This window comes from Ptychodera flava, chromosome 18, assembly GCF_041260155.1.
Source record: "Ptychodera flava strain L36383 chromosome 18, AS_Pfla_20210202, whole genome shotgun sequence".
NCBI lineage: Eukaryota > Metazoa > Hemichordata > Enteropneusta > Ptychoderidae > Ptychodera > Ptychodera flava.
The window spans coordinates 3,125,896-3,141,156 of NC_091945.1; the positions used below are offsets into that span (position 1 = coordinate 3,125,896).

The window sequence follows — 15,261 nt, forward strand, 5'->3', positions numbered from 1 at the left end:
TTAGACGCACTTTACCGACGACGCCCCGAGACGACGTTCAACCGTGACCCTGACGACTAGTGTAGGTCATAGAAGTTTTACCGTGTAACTTATGTTACTCAGCTGAATAAAGTGCTACGACTTAGAATATATTTCGGTGTATCGTGCCGTCTCTTATACGTCTACTGCCCACGCTACGTGACATATTTGGTGTGCAGCGGTTTGGATCGACTCAAGCCAGCGCCTTCTGCTCGACGTGATATTTTGGTGCCGCTCATCGTTCAAAGGATTGGTACGTACATTTCTGTTGCTCGAACATTGCTAGTATTATAATGCCAGGCCGTAGACAACGATCAATCGACACTCCTGCTTCAAGATATCCTGATATGGCCGGATATACCGAAGCCCGAACTGTTGTAACTCCATCAAGATTTTATGGAAGACTTGGTGACGACGTTGAAACTTTTCTGAAAGAGTTTGATCGAGCTGCCAGGGCTAATAGGTGGTCAGACGAACGCAAGGCCGAGATTTTGCCCGCCTATCTACGAGAATTTGCAGCCGACTTTTGGAACGACTTAGACGATCAAATCCAGTACGACTATGACTGTGTTACTGAGGCCCTGAGAGAAAATTTCCTGCCAAAGAAACTCAGAGACTTTTCTACAACGAACTGTATAATCGCAATCAGAAACCCGGTGAGCCTGTGGAGGAATTCGCTAGAATTATACAGCGACTGACTCTGCGCGCTCACATGGATATGCCCCGTGAGTTTCAGTCTGAGCTCATGAGAGAACATTTCATCCGTGGATTGCGCCATCTCTGAAGCGAATGGTGATGTCAAAAGACCCTGCTACATTTGAAAAGGCCGTACGTGTCGCAAAAGCCGAAGAATGCAATGAAGAACTTGTCAACGGTAAGAGTGATGTTTTGTTATTCTCCACATTAGACCCCTTCAGTGCTAAATCAGCCAGCCAAGAAGACACGACCGTGGCTGCTGTACAACCGCCCACTTCCGACAATATAATGCAATCGATGTTAGAGACTTTGATGAAGAAAATGGAGTCAGTGATAGACGAAAAGATGGAGAAATTTAATGCCCCGTTAGAAAAGAATTCTGACTCTGCTGATAAATCTGCCCCAGCTAACCGCACAGCCAATCGAGATAGACGTTTTTCAACATAATAGAGGTGCGCCCGGCAGAAACCAGCGAACCACCGATGGGTTGCCGATCTGTAATATTTGCCACCGTGTTGGGCATGTGCAGCGTCATTGTCCTGATCGCCAACATCAGCGACAACAGCCGCAAATGTCCCAGCAAATGCAGCCGACCTCTGGATATCCATTTATTCAGCCACAGCAGCCTGCACAATTCAACCCACCGACTTGGTTCCCGCCACAGCAGCAAGCAAGTCAATTTCAACCACGACAACAGCAGAATTTGTCAAACTAGAAACTGCCGTCGGACGAGGGGATACCCGGATGGCAGATGTTAAATTTGATGATGTCCCCGGATTAATAGATACAAAGAAGTAGACACTGACTGATGATGATAATGAGGACGAAATACGGACTTATGTTATTGGAACAATTAATCATAGCTGTAGTATTGACGGAAAGATTGGTGATGATGATGTCAAGATGTTAACGGACACTGGATCCGGAACTACGATAATAAGTGAAAAGTTACGTCAAACTTTGCCTAGTTTGAGGAATAAACCGCTGTTGCAGACATCTGGAATTTGTGTGAAAACATTGGAAGGAAACAAACTAAACATCGTGGGAAGAATAGAAGTCGACTTCGAGATTGCCGGTAAGAAATTTCCCTATCCTGCTTATGTTATTGCAAATTCCATGTATGACTGTTTGATCGGAGCTGATTTAATGAATGATATCGGACTTGACATCATGTTCACTAAACAACAAGCCACCATAGAGGGATGTGATACCCCACTGAAAGTTAATGGTGGCCGTAGTAAAAGTCGTGTGAAAGACTGTTCGGTAGTCGCCTTAGAAACTTTAGTAGTTCCTGCCCGTTCACAAAAGAGGTTCATGGCAGCCATAGATGTAGACGATGGACATTGTGGCTTTGTGGAAGCGCGCCCAGGGGATCATGTTAAGTTGGGCGTTGGCTTGGCAAGGGCCTTCATGACTGTAAATAATGGCGTGCCCCTGTTCTAGTTGTAAACCCAAGAGATAAGCCTGTGAAGATGTACAGATGTACGAACCTTGGTGTGTTTGAAACTGCTGACGACGATAATGTTATTGCGTGTATAGCAAATATGGGTGCTGAAAATGACGACGAGTGTAATAATGATGATCACCCAGTGAATGCCGGTTCTAGGCAGACGTGCCTTGAAGAGGACCGAGGAAATTGCGACCCAGGCGAATTACTGGCAACTGGCCCGGATGAGGTGTTGCCCGATGGTGGTAATTCGAGGAGCCGCGTGAATCTGTGCGAGACGACAGATTTTCTGCCGAGCAGACAAGACAGCTGGACGAGCTGTTATTGGAATATGACGATGTATTTGCGAAGAATGACAACGATTTGGGAAAGACAAATATTGTACAACATCGTATTGACACTGGTGAGCATCCTCTGATTAAGCAACGCCCATATCGCGTTCCCACCAGTCAACGACCTGTTGTACGAGAACATATTAAGTCTATGTTGGACAATGACATTATTCGACCTTCGACGAGCCCATGGTTGGCCCCCGATTCTTCTTGTTTCCAAGGCGGACCAATCACAACGTTTCTGCGTTGATTTTAGGAAGATTAACAATGTTACGAAGAAGGATGTTTACCCGCTGCCGCGCATCGACGATAGTCTGGATGCCCTCGGGCAAGCACGTTATTTTTCGACTATGGATTTAGCATCAGGATATTGGCAAATTGAGGTCGCGCCGGAAGATAGAGAAAAGACCGCCTTTGTTTCATACAACGGACTCTATGAATTTAATGTTATGCCCTTTGGATTATGTAACGCGCCAAGTACCTTTCAACGCTTAATGGAATTAATACTTGCTGGACTTCAATGGGAAATATGCCTGATTTACCTTGATGACGTCATTGTGTTTTCGAAAACATTCGATGAGCATCTCCGCCATTTGCGTGAGGTCTTCGATCGATTTCGAAAAGCCGGACTGATATTGAAACGTAGGAAATGTCATTTCTGTAAGACTGAAATCGAGTACTTGGGACATGTTGTGATCCGAGATGGAATTAAACCGAATCCGAAGAAGATTGATGCAGTAAAGAACTATCCGCGCCCAAAGGATGTTCGTCAACTACGAAGTTTCCTTGGATTAGCATCATATTATCGACGATTTGTGCAGAACTTTGCCAAAGTGACGTCACCGCTAAACAAACTGTTGATGAAGGACAATGTGTTAATTGGAGTACCGAATGTGAAGACGCTTTCTGCACTTTGAAGTTAGCGCTTATTTCAACACCAATACTCAGATACCCTGATTTTGATGAACCCTTTGTTCTGCATACAGATGCGTGTGACACTGGCGTTGGATCTTGCTTAGTACAGGTACGTGATAAGAAAGAAGTTGTTATTTCTTATGCTAGCCGAACTTTAACAAAACATGAGAAACACTATTTGATGATTGACAAAGAAGCTCTAGCAATAATTTGTCGATTATGCATCAGTCCATACCTATATGGTAGGCGCTTCACTATTATTACTGAAAGTACAGCCCGCTGCAATGGTTAATGACTATTAATGAGCCTGCAGGACGACTCACTTGCTGGTCATTGACCTTGCAAGAATATGACTTTGAAATTCAATGACGCCCAAGGATAAAGTATAGAAATGCAGATGGACTTTCCAGACGACCGCAAGACGATGATGAAGACAAAAGTGCACGTGACTTCATCATCGCGGCGACAGACAGCCCTGGACTTCAATTAGACCGAGTTAGAGACTTGCAAAGACGTGATTTGACTTTGCAACCGCTTATATCGTACTTGATCGATGATGAACTTCCCACCGATACGAAGACAGCTAGGAAAGTTGTTTTATATGCTGACCAGTATGTTATCGACGATGGTGTACTGTATCATCTGTGGATGCCCGCCCCAGGGAGACAGCGAAGAGACGTGCGTAAACAGCTTGTCATTCCTCGCGCCCTGCAGGACAAAGTGATGACGGATCTCTTCAAGTATGCTGCCACGGAACTACCCGGCGGACTGTACCATTATTTTTTAGGGGTGGCCGACTGTTGTGAGGGGCTGAATACATTGGCAGGAGTGGCCGAATAAATTAACTACTAATTGAAGGGCGGGACTATGCAGGAGGATTAAAAATGGTCCTGAAAAGGACCATTTGGTTTGGTTTGGTATATCTCTTTTCAACTTATCCCTTTAGTGGATACTGCTCTGCAATATTCTTCAAAATATTGCGAACAGCATCCTCATCTGTCCTACCGTACCGCTCTCGCCACATATACTCATCCAGGTAACCAGGAAGCATCTCCTTCGATACACCATTCATCCTCTTCAACTTCGCCTTGGCTCGGTTCCAGTAGCTCTCGATGGCCTGGGTGTGCACACCGGTACCAGGGTCAACGAAGTGGCGGCTATGATTGACCGCGGCATACGTGAACCTATCATCAGTTGATAAATGCTTGTACGCGGCCCATTGATCCGAATGGATAATGGACCCCGGTACAACTTTATCTTCGATGATAGGCAGTAATGTCGCTGCATCACGCCTTTCCACAAGTCGCATGTACCCAACCGCCGGTTCGTAGAAACGGTCAACCATTCCAAACACCAATCTCTCTTCTGCCTCAGCTCGTCCTCGATGATGCTTGCACTTGTGGCAAAAAAGACTTTCGTCAATCTCAACCACAGTGCCCGGGCCGCCCAGATGGATGTCTTCAGTCAGTAGTTTGGTACTGCATACCTCTCGCAGGAAATTGCAGTAATCGACTAGCGATTGCTGCGACACTCCGGTCTCAGTAGCCATCTTTCGCAGTGGATAATCCATAGCCCATGTTAGAATTATTTTAAAAAGAACGTCCAAACGTAAACGAGACTTGGAAAAAAAAGATCCATGTCTTATTGAAAGTCTGTTCCGAAATTTTGTGCAGTCCTTTTCCTGACAACGCCATGTATACCCATCAGAGATATTTTTAGCAGGTTTCCAAACCATAGGCTTGTCACAAGAAAGACAATTTTGAGAAGATGCCAAAAGCCCATGCTCTTTCAGAAAGGCAATGGTGTCGTCTACACCCAGGACTGCAATGGCTTGCGCTTGCCGATAAAATGCCATTCCGAAACTAAATTGATGTCTAATTTGGAATAAAACCAAAAGTTTTGTGTTTTAGGAATATGTTTAGAATGATTTAGAAAAAAAGTCCAAACGTATGTATTCAGAAAGATTCCAAACGAAGCAGAACTTGAGTCAAAATGACAGAATTTAACGGAACAGGGAAGAGCGTGAGGAGTACCACTATCGCTGAAGGCCAGGAGACCAGTGACCAAAAGTCGAAAAGTAAGCCATATTTAAACCCGATGGTGTGAAAGACATATTCATCCAATGCAAAGTTTACCCACTAACATTATGTCTTTGTCGGGAATATATACAAAAACTGTCGGCATGTTACAGATTCTGGGACAAGTTTGTCGTTTTTGACACCCCACTTCGCACATTCTAACCGCACAGAACACTTTGTTTAAAAAGCTGTCGGCATGTTGCAGGTACTGCGACAAGCTTGTCGTTTTGGCACCCCACTTCACACATTCTATTACTGCGGCATCTTTTTGATAGTGTAGTTGAACATGCATAGTTGAGAAAGTTGAACTTGTCCGCAGTTTAACTTTGCAAATGCATCCGAACAACGTGCATGAATTTCCACCAAAAAAAGGGCGACCGGCTTTACATGTAATAACTTGTTTGTGTGTATTATTTGAACTAAGACGTGGATGAAGTGGAATAGACAGAACAAATGATTTATTGAAAAAGCTTATTTGGGTTGAAGAGACGGAACGGTACTAATGGTGTATGCACCGATTTATTGAATTGGACTGGAACTCGACTAATCGAGAAAAACTGAGAAAGAACGTACGTACGATTAATTACCTGAGCTTGTATGGTTTTTTCGCCGATTTATAGCGCCATGTTCGCTCAAGAACTGAAAACTAGAACTGGCCTGTGCGTAGGTGATCTTGGGTGAAGAGATAAAACGTCTTGAAGAGATCCCCCAAGGGATGAGACAAAACGTTTGCTAATTTCGCAGATTTGTAGAACAAAAACTTAAAACTGGAAATAGAACTGAAAACTAGAATTGAACTTGGGAAGTTGGGACTTTACGTAGCTGATCTAGGTTGAACGTTGTACGTTTATGCAAGAGGCAGAACGTACGTTTTACGTTTATTCGGTTTGTTTTTTCGCCGATTTATAGAACAAGAACTGAAAACTGGAAATAGAACTAAAAACCAGGATTTAACTTGGGCAGTTAGGACTTTACGTAGCTGATCTGGGTTGAACATTTGTACGTTTATGCAACGTGAGGCAGAACGTACGTTGTACGTTTATGCAACGCTCAGGCTATAAATAACTCGTTGCCATGTAGATTCCCGTGGGGAATTGTGGCGTTTGTCGGCGACCGAAAGCGTTATCGTTTTAATTCATGTCGGCTATTTCTTCTGTTTCATTTGTCGGTTCTTTCCAATTTTAATGCATGTACGCTATTTTTTTCTAGTTTCATTTGTCGGCTACCGAAAAAGGATACCGTGTTATAGTCGTGACAATCACCCGCCCTTTTGTCCCTCCTACAAAGAAACCCAATTAGCGCGCCAATGTATTCAGCCCCTCACAACAGTCGGCCACCCCTAAAAAATAATGGTACAGTCCGCCGGGTAGTTCCGTGGCAGCATACTTGAAGAGATCCGTGATGACGTCATGCCATGACGAGGTCACCTCAGGTCATCTAGGGTTCCACAAGACGTACAGTAAGATACAAGAACGATTCTATTGGTTGGGAATGTTTAAAGACATTGAACACTGGTGGAAATCGTGTGTTGACTGCTCTACGAAAAAGACTCCAAAGAATTTACCAGTTGCACCGTTACAGCCTATACCCGTTGATGGCCCCTTTGATCGTGTAGCTGTCGACGTATTAGGACCACTTCCAACTACTGAACGAGGTAATCGCTTTATATTGTGTTTTTCGGATTATCTTACACGTTGGCCTGAAGCCTTTGCCGTTGAAAAGACAACTGCGGATGTTGTTGCCCGACTGTTAGTCGATGAGATTATTGCCCGACATTCTGCGCCTCGGACATTGTTGTCTGATCGTGGTAGAAACTTCCTGTCGACATTGGTGCAAAAGACTTGTGAATTAATGAGCACGAGAAAGGTAAACACATTGGCTTATCACCGGAATGTGACAGATTAGTTGAAAAGTTTAATGGAGTCTTATTAACGATATTAAGTATGTACGTCAATCATAATCAGACTGATTGGGATCTATATTTGCCAATGGCATTGTTTTCGTACCGGACATGTAAGCAGGAATCGACTAAGGAGTCGCCTTTCTATACATTGTACGGAAGAGAACCGAGATTACCAATTGATGTTACCCTCACTAAGCCGACAACGACCTTTACTGACCCTAAGGACTATGGTGAGACAGTGGTTCAACGATTGTGTGAAATTCAGCCACTTGTCCACGATAATATTCAGTTAGCGCAGCAAAAGCAGAAGATGCAGTATGACAAGCGCGCTAAGGACATTAACTATGACATTTGAGATAAAATAAGGTTGTATACACCCATTAGGAAACGAGGATTATCACCGAAGTTACTTCACCCATGGCATGGTCCTTATCGTGTTGTTGAAAAAGTAACACCTGTGAACTATCGCCTCGCCACGTGTGATCTGTGACACAAGCAACAAGTTGTGCATGTGAATCCAATGAAACCATATACGGACCCTAACAATAGACCACATGAATTGCCGGACACTGACAATGGAAATATCGATACTGACTCTGTAAGTGACCCTACGGAAAATAATAACACTGTAACAGACACTAATGACATTATTGACCGTGATAATGTTAATGAGAATCCCATACTTGATACTACCGGAAGTAATGGCGATGACAACGAAACTGATGATGTGTATCAGGCCTTGAGAATTGTCGATCACCGAACTGTAACTAATTCGGACGGTCGTCATGAAACCCGCTATCGTGTCAGATGGAAGGGTTACCGCCCTAAAGATGACACGTGGGAACCGCCTGATAATATACTGGACAAAGGACTGATTACTGATTATGAATCTCGGACATAACGAACTCTAGACTAGTGAACTTAGAACTTTGCATCGTTTTCCATAAGAACTTTTACTATGATATATGATTTGATTTTTAGATCAAGCGAGGATGCTTTTCGATCTTGGTTGGGAGGTGTAACGTAGCCATATATATGCTTAGAATTTAACCTTTGAATTTGACTGTAATGACCGACAGTAACCCTGCACGTTATCTCCCGTGTTCGTTTTCGTGACCTTTTATTGTTTCAACTCCTGAAGTTATTATCAATGCCTGGACGACCTTTACCCCTGTTTGACATTGTACTTAACCAAGAGCGATTTGACTTTGCCGATTGTTCTTAGTTGATTATAGACCCATGACTTTGCAGTTTCTGAAAGCCAATATAAACTGTGCATTTTGACTTGTTAGACGCACTTTACCGACGACGCCCCGAGACGACATTCAACCGTGACCCTGACGACTAGTGTAGGTCATAGAAGTTTACCGTGTAACTAGAGTTACTCAGCTGAATAAAGTACTACGACTTAGAATATATTTCGGTGTATCGTGCCGTCTCTTATACGTCTACTGCCCACGCTACGTGACATATTTGGTGTGCAGCGGTTTGGATCGACTCAAGCCAGCGCCTTCTGCTCGACGTGATATTTTGGTGCCGCTCATCGTTCAAAGGATTGGTACGTACATTTCTGTTGCTCGAACATTGCTAGTATTATAATGCCAGGCCGTAGACAACGATCAATCGACACTCCTGCTTCAAGATATCCTGATATGGCCGGATATACCGAAGCCCGAACTGTTGTAATCTCTAATGTAGATAATGACCATAGCTTTCGACGATATGAAGGACAGTGAGATGATAGGTTACTTTGAAGACATACGAATCTCTGCTGGTGACCAAAGGAAAGCACAGTTGGTCAGTTTGGCGCAGAAAGTAGCAAGTATGCACTTGCCGGTTAAGTGTACACCCGACGATTTTGGGCAGTCAATGAAGCGTTGGCGGATCGACAAAGTGGACTATGACACTACTCTTGAACTTCCTGATATTCGCATTCTATCAAAAAACGACTGGAGTAGTAAAATTTCCCATTTACCATTAATTCAGCTTGTGGATGTGTTAGTTTATTTGAGTTCCGTTTGCCTTTCTAATATCGCTCGCCTCCGAAAATTAATGTCTGAAGATGGATACCAGTTGTTTGCCTTGAGACACGTAACAGCTGTGCATATTTATTCGCACTGGTAGCACATGATTATTATTGTAACGTAGCCATATATATGCTTAGAATTTAACCTTTGAATTTGACTGTAATGACCGACAGTAACCCTGCACGTTATCTCCCGTGTTCGTTTTCGTGACCTTTTATCGTTTCAACTCCTGAAGTTATCATCAATGCCTGGACGACCTTTACCCTTGTTTGACATTGTACTTAACCAACAGCGATTTGACTTTGCCGATTGTTTTTAGTTAATTATAGACCCATGACTTTGCAGTTTCTGAAAGCCAATATAAACTGTGCATTTTGACTTGTTAGACGCACTTTACCGACGACGCCCCGAGACGACGTTCAACCGTGACCCTGATGACTAGTGTAGGTCATAGAAGTTTACCGTGTAACTAGAGTTACTCAGCTGAATAAAGTACTACGACTTAGAATATATTTCGGTGTATCGTGCCATCTCTTATACGTCTACTGCCCACGCTACGTGACATATTTGGTGTGCAGCGGTTTGGATCGACTCAAGCCAGCGCCTTCTGCTCGACGTGATATTTTGGTGCCGCTCATCGTTCAAAGGATTGTACGTACATTTCTGTTGCTCGAACATTGCTAGTATTATAATGCCAGGCCGTAGACAACGATCAATCGACACTCCTGCTTCAAGATATCCTGATATGGCCGGATATACCGAAGCCCGAACTGTTGTAACTCCATCAAGATTTTATGGAAGACTTGGTGACGACGTTGAAACTTTTCTGAAAGAGTTTGATCGAGCTGCCAGGACTAATAGGTGGTCAGACGAACGCAAAGCCGATATTTTGCCCGCCTATCTACGAGAATTTGCAGCCGACTTTTGGAACGACTTAGACGATCAAATCCAGTACGACTATGACCGTGTTACTGAGGCCCTGAGAGAAAATTTCCTGCCAAAAGAAACTCAGAGACTTTTCTACAACGAACTGTATAATCGCAATCAGAAACCCGGTGAGCCTGTGGAGGAATTCGCTACAATTATACAGCGACTGACTCTGCGCGCTCACATGGATATGCCCCGTGAGTTTCAGTCTGAGCTCATGAGAGAACATTTCATCCGTGGATTGCGCCCGTCTCTGAAGCGAATGGTGATGTCAAAAGACCCTGCTACATTTGAAAAGGCCGTACGTGTCGCAAAAGCCGAAGAATGCAATGAAGAACTTGTCAACGGTAAGAGTGATGTTTTGTTATTCTCCACATTAGACCCCTTCAGTGCTAAATCAGCCAGCCAAGAAGACACGACCGTGGCTGCTGTACAACCGCCCACTTCCGACAATATAATGCAATCGATGTTAGAGACTTTGATGAAGAAAATGGAGTCAGTGATAGACGAAAAGATGGAGAAATTTAATGCCCCGTTAGAAAAGAATTCTGACTCTGCTGATAAATCTGCCCCAGCTAACCGCACAGCCAATCGAGATAGACGTTTTCAACATAATAGAGGTGCGCCCGGCAGAAACCAGCGAACCACCGATGGGTTGCCGATCTGTAATATTTGCCACCGTGTTGGGCATGTGCAGCGTCATTGTCCTGATCGCCAACATCAGCGACAACAGCCGCAAATGTCCAGCAAATGCAGCCGACCTCTGGATATCCATTTATTCAGCCACAGCAGCCTGCACAATTCAACCCACCGACTTGGTTCCCGCCACAGCAGCAAGCAAGTCAATTTCAACCACGACAACAGCAGAATTTGTCAAACTAGAACTGCCGTCGGACGAGGGGATACCCGGATGGCAGATGTTAAATTTGATGATGTCCCCGGATTAATAGATACAAAAGAAGTAGACACTGATGATGATAATGAGGACGAAATACGGACTTATGTTATTGGAACAATTAATCATAGCTGTAGTATTGACGGAAAGATTGGTGATGATGATGTCAAGATGTTAACGGACACTGGATCCGGAACTACGATAATAAGTGAAAAGTTACGTCAAACTTTGCCTAGTTTGAGGAATAAACCGCTGTTGCAGACATCTGGAATTTGTGTGAAAACATTGGAAGGAACAAACTAAACATCGTGGGAAGAATAGAAGTCGACTTCGAGATTGCCGGTAAGAAATTTCCCTATCCTGCTTATGTTATTGCAAATTCCATGTATGACTGTTTGATCAGAGCTGATTTAATGAATGATATCAGACTTGACATCATGTTCACTAACAACAAGCCACCATAGAGGGATGTGATACCCCGCTGGAAGTTAATGGTGGCCGTAGTAAAAGTCGTGTGAAAGACTGTTCGGTAGTCGCCTTAGAAACTTTAGTAGTTCCTGCCCGTTCACAAAAGAGGTTCATGGCAGCCATAGATGTAGACGATGGACATTGTGGCCTTGTGGAAGCGCGCCCAGGGGATCATGTTAAGTTGGGCGTTGGCTTGGCAAGGCCTTCGTGACTGTAAATAATGGGCGTGCCCCTGTTCTAGTTGTAAACCCAAGAGATAAGCCTGTGAAGATATACAGATGTACGAACCTTGGTGTGTTTGAAACTGCTGACGACGATAATGTTATTGCGTGTATAGCAAATATGGGTGCTGAAAATGACGACGAGTGTAATAATGATGATCACCCAGTAAATGCCGGTTGTAGGCAGACGTGCCTTGAAGAGGACCGAGGAAATGCGACCCAGGCGAATTACTGGCAACTGGCCCGGATGAGGTGTTGCCCGATGGTGGTAATTCGAGGAGCCGCGTGAATCTGTGCGAGACGACAGATTTGTCTGCCGAGCAGACAAGACAGCTGGACGAGCTGTTATTGGAATATGACGATGTATTTGCGAAGAATGACAACGATTTGGGAAAGACAAATATTGTACAAATCGTATTGACACTGGTGAGCATCCTCTGATTAAGCAACGCCCATATCGCGTTCCCGCCAGTCAACGACCTGTTGTACGAGAACATATTAAGTCTATGTTGGACAATGACATTATTCGACCTTCGACGAGCCCATGGTCGGCCCCGATTCTTCTTGTCTCCAAGGCGGACCAATCACAACGTTTCTGCGTTGATTTTAGGAAGATTAACAATGTACGAAGAAGGATGTTTACCCGCTGCCGCGCATCGACGATAGTCTGGATGCCCTCGGGCAAGCACGTTATTTTTCGACTATGGATTTAGCATCAGGATATTGGCAAATTGAGGTCGAACCGAAGATAGAGAAAAGACCGCCTTTGTTTCATACAACGGACTCTATGAATTTAATGTTATGCCCTTTGGATTATGTAACGCGCCAAGTACCTTTCAACGCGTAATGGAATTAATACTTGCTGGACTTCAATGGGAAATATGCCTGATTTACCTTGATGACGTCATTGTGTTTCGAAAACATTCGATGAGCATCTCCGCCATTTGCGTGAGGTCTTCGATCGATTTCGAAAAGCCGGACTGAATTGAAACGTAGGAAATGTCATTTCTGTAAGACTGAAATCGAGTACTTGGGACATGTTGTGATCCGAGATGGAATTAAACCAAATCCGAAGAAGATTGATGCAGTAAAGAACTATCCGCGCCCAAAGGATGTTCGTCAACTACGAAGTTTCCTTGGATTAGCATCATATTATCGACGATTTGTGCAGAACTTTGCCAAAGTGACGTCACCGCTAAACAAACTGTTGATGAAGGACAATGTTTAATTGGAGTACCGAATGTGAAGACGCTTTCTGCACTTTGAAGTTAGCGCTTATTTCAACACCAATACTCGGATACCCTGATTTTGATGAACCCTTTGTTCTGCATACAGATGCGTGTGACACTGGCGTTGGATCTTGCTTAGTACAGGTACGTGATAAGAAAGAAGTTGTTATTTCTTATGCTAGCCGAACTTTGACAAAACATGAGAAACACTATTCGACGATCGAGAAAGAAGCTCTAGCCATAATTTGGTCGATTAAGCATTTCCGACCATACTTATATGGTAGAAGCTTCACTGTTATTACTGACCACAACCCACTGAAATGGTTAATGACTATTAAGGAGCCTACAGGACGACTCGCCCGCTGGTCATTGACCTTGCAAGAATATGACTTTGAAATTCAACACCGCCCAGGGACAAAACATGGCAATGCAGATGGACTTTCCAGACGACCGCAAGACGATGATGAAGACAAAAGTGCATGTGACTTCATCATCGCAGCGACAGACAGCCCTGGACTTCAATTAGACCGAGTTAGAGACTTGCAAAGACGTGATTTGACTTTGCAACCGCTTATATCGTACTTGATCGATGATGAACTTCCCACCGATACGAAGACGGCTAGGAAAGTTGTTTTATATGCTGACCAGTATGTTATCGACGATGGTGTACTTTATCATCTGTGGATGCCCGCCCCAGGGAGACGGCGAAGAGACGTGCGTAAACAGCTTGTCATTCCTCGCGCCCTGCAGGACGAAGTGATAATGTCATGCCATGATGAGGTCACCTCAGGTCATCTAGGGTTCCATAAGACGTACATTAAGATACAAGAAAGATTCTATTGGTTGGGAATGTTTAAAGATATTGAACACTGGTGTAAATCGTGTGTTGACTGCTCTACGAAAAAGACTCCAAAGAATTTACCAGTTGCACCGTTACAGCCTATACCCGTTGATGGCCCCTTTGATCGTGTAGCTGTCGACGTATTAGGACCACTTCCAACTACTGAACGAGGTAATCGCTTTATTATGTGTTTTTGGATTATCTTACACGTTGGCCTGAAGCCTTTGCCGTTGAAAAGACAACTGCGGATGTTGTTGCCCGACTGTTAGTCGATGAGATTATTGCCCGACATTCTGCGCCTCGGACATTGTTGTCTGATCGTGGTAGAAACTTCCTGTCGACATTGGTGCAAAAGACTTGTGAATTAATGAGCACGAGAAAGGTAAACACATCGGCTTATCACCCGGAATGTGACAGATTAGTTGAAAAGTTTAATGGAGTCTTATTAACGATATTAAGTATGTGCGTCAATCATAATCAGACTGATTGGGATCTATATTTGCCAATGGCATTGTTTTCGTACCGGACATGTAAGCAGGAATCGACTAAGGAGTCGCCTTTCTATACATTGTACGGAAGAGAACCGAGATTACCAATTGATGTTACCCTCACTAAGCCGACAATGACCTTCACTGACCCTAAGGACTATGGTGAGACAGTGGTTCAATGATTGTGTGAAATTCAGCCACTTGTCCACGATAATATTCAGTTAGCGCAGCAAAAGCAGAAGATGCAGTATGACAAGCGCGCTAAGGACATTAACTATGACATTTGAGATAACATATGGTTGTATACACCTGTTAGAAACGAGGATTATCACCGAAGTTACTTCACCCATGGCATGGTCCTTATCGTGTTGTGGAAAAAGTAACACCTGTGAACTATCGCCTCGCCACGTGTGATCCGCGACGCAAGCAACAAGTTGTGCATGTGAATCGAATGAAACCATATACGGACCCTAACAATAGACCACATGAATTGCCGGACACTGACAATGGAAATATCGATACTGACTCTGTAAGTGACCCTACGGAAAATAATGACACTGTAACAGACACTAATGACATTATTGACCGCGATAATGTTAATGAGAATCCCATACTTGATACTACCGGAAGTAATGGCGATGACAACGAAACTGATGATGTGTATCAGGCCTTGAGAATTGTCGATCACCGAACTGTAACTAATTCGGACGGTCGTCATGAAACCCGCTATCGTGTCAGATGGAAAGGTTACCGCCCTAAAGATGACACGTGGGAAC

The 15,261-nt window shown here is 43.9% G+C and overlaps 1 protein-coding gene and 1 long non-coding RNA gene across 3 annotated transcripts in view; both read left to right on the forward strand.

Moving 5' to 3' along the window:
- The window catches only part of LOC139116675 (short transient receptor potential channel 5-like), a 215,670-nt gene that overhangs the window by 91,048 nt on the left and 109,361 nt on the right, over window positions 1-15,261 (forward strand). The gene's annotated exons all lie outside the window — the stretch shown is intronic.
- Window positions 4,287-6,884, forward strand: LOC139116679 (uncharacterized). The gene is made up of 2 exons (XR_011548354.1): window positions 4,287-4,541; window positions 6,736-6,884. It is a non-coding gene; the product is annotated as an uncharacterized lncRNA (long non-coding RNA).